Here is a 2,804-nt window from a genome sequence, read left to right on the forward strand (position 1 = left end):
TTTTTTTCTATCTCTAACAGATATCCCCGGCAGTCAATTTATTAGATATAAAACATACAAATAAGCCAACATACAGTCTTCCTTCACAAGTATTTATTCACTGTGTTTTTAGATGAATGTATGATGAGAAATTCCACATTAATAATTGTGAATTTTCTTATCACAAAAATAAAGCGAAGGACCTCAAGAACCAGAACAGTTTATCAACCAATTAGAATCTATTTATCTTCATTTGAATGTCTTCTAGAACATGTAAAAGGTATTCAATCTAATGTATCTTCCATGCTACATATATAATAAGAACTTCTATAATTGTACATATTCCTTTGATGTATTTTCCCCTCAAGATGATCAGTTGTGTGTTTGACAAGTGAATATTAAATAAATCTGTAATCAGTTGGAATTTTTGGTTATAAACATAATAGGAATTGTTTCCCAAACAGAAAATGTGTAAAGCAGTATTAAAATTTAAGCAAACAAGTGTTCTGTATCTACTTTAATAAATAATTATTCTTTTTTGCCAGTGGTACTAAAAAAAAACCAAAAAACTGCAGCAATAAAAACTAGATGGAATACTGCATTCTAGTTTTCATATCACAGAAAAGAGTGAGAAGAAAAAAAAGGCTGTAGCCTGATATGAGTATGACTTTAATGTCCTCTCTTCAGCTTCTTGCTTTCAAAGCTGCCTGAGAGATTTCAAGATGCCAGTGTTAGTTGTTATGCTATACCTCAGGCTTTAACTTAATTTTCGGCCTGTTTTATTTTTAAACTCTGCTTCCTTCTCTACAGCTCTGTCCTGCCCTTTCCTGTATTAAAAAACAAAACATAAGACAAACAAGAAAAAAACGTTCAGGGCCTGCTCTTGGGCTGAGTATCTGTGTGCATGCATGCAGAAGAACCCACCAATGGCGAGGGTGGGGGATGTCCACTCACTCAGGCTCCCCTCTAGTCACCAGAATGGAGGTGCGCAAACAGTGGGTGAGCCAATGACCAGATACCAAAAAAAAAAAGGAAAGAAAATCTGAACAAGGCAAAACTGAGAGTGTTTTGTCCACCTTTGCTCCAAGATTCCCATAGCGTTTTTCTGTGATGTTTCTGCTCCCCTGCTTGGTCTTGCCATTTGGTCTCACCCAAGATGTCAGCTCCAGGCCTCCAAGCCCAGCCCAGCAGATTCAGCTTCTAGTTCCACAATCTATAAGCATTCAAACCTTCTAAATATTCCTATCTTTGTGGTTCTGAGTTTTGGAGTTCTGACCTGGATGTGCTTTGCCTGGTATTCTATGGTATTGCTGATGACAAACTTCACTACACCTCCACCTAGCCACCATCAAGCCCAGACTCCTTTTCTTTTCTCTCTCTTTTTTTTTTGTATACATAAACTCTCAGAAATATATAATCATTTAAACAACCACAGGGAACATTCTACAAGCCTGCCTCCTGGTTGCCTGTACATAGCCTTTCTCTTTCCATGAGTTTAGAATCCTCAGATAGTGTAACTCTGCATGCCATCATCTCTGCCTCTATGTCTGGTGTTGCTGCTGCTCTGGTTAGGGTTCCTTGTTCTGCTCATGTTCTCCCTGATGGTCCTAGGGTCCTCTGTTCCTGGAATGTAAGATTAACTATTTCCCCCTTTATGTTGCAATACTTCTACTTTTGCAGTTGTGACAATAGCAGTTAGTCATGATAACAATTACTTACTATTAAATCAAAAGAATACTTTCCCTATCTCCTTTTATCAGACCCATCTAAACGAGATGAAAACAAGTCATTGGGAATTCTACCTTTCCCCCCATACTCTGAAACTTAATTTTCTCTTGAAAACTTATAAGCCAGCTACTTCATGCTTTTGTAGTCACATCATTGCCCATTTTAGCAAGTAAATGTTTAAATTGCCTGTCTTATCAACTCTGTATACCTAGGGGATATGCTTGATATTTGATGTTAAGACTCCTTCCCTCTCAATTGGTATTTTGAACTACTACATTCATAAGTGAAGCCCTGGTGTGGTGCTGCAGGTTAATGCGCTGGGCTGCAAAATCATTTGATCCAAAGGGCTGGCAGTTCAAGCTCACCAGCTGCTCCTCAGAAACCCTGTACAGGATTGCAACTGGTCGGAACAACAACATCCATAAGTATAGGCCAAGTTCAACAAACTGTAGCAATTTACAGTTTCTTCCTTTATCAAATTTCCTTATCTTTCTCTAGTCAAGGTTTGGTCATCAAACCAACAAAGCTAGGTCAAATGGGTACTGTCTGCAAGTTTGGGTGTTCTTGTGCATCTCCCCCAATTCATATCAGATGGACACGTCACTCACAACTCTGGCCTTCTATGGCTAGGTCAGTGTCCATGGGTTCAGGAGTTCCCAGGTCTTCCTAAACTTCAGACCAACAAGCCCTTTCTCTTCTCTCTCTCAACTTGAGGTGGACAGGAGTCTATGCAATGTGGTTGAATTCAGCCCATATCTTCATTATTGATTTCCCCCCACTTCCAATCAAATGTAGACCAACATGGTCACCAGTGACCTTAAATGCCTGCTCATGTGCTCCCTTTAAGTTTCAGTACTGGCAGGGTAGTGGTGGGGGGTAGGGCGTGGAGAGTTGTCCTGAAGGGATTTGATTGCTTGCCTTGATGGCTCCCCAGTGAACAGCTTGCTTGTTCTTGTAATAGCTTGCTTGTTCTTGTAATAGCCAAACAGACTGTCATTATTGTTTTTAGATACTGTTTTTGTGGAGGTCCAAGAGCTGAACAGAAATTTTCAAAGATCAGCTCAAGAAGATAAAGCCAAATACTATAATAAAATATG

Source organism: Chrysochloris asiatica, unplaced genomic scaffold, assembly GCF_000296735.1.
Source record: "Chrysochloris asiatica unplaced genomic scaffold, ChrAsi1.0 scaffold00038, whole genome shotgun sequence".
Classification (NCBI taxonomy): Eukaryota; Metazoa; Chordata; class Mammalia; order Afrosoricida; family Chrysochloridae; genus Chrysochloris; species Chrysochloris asiatica.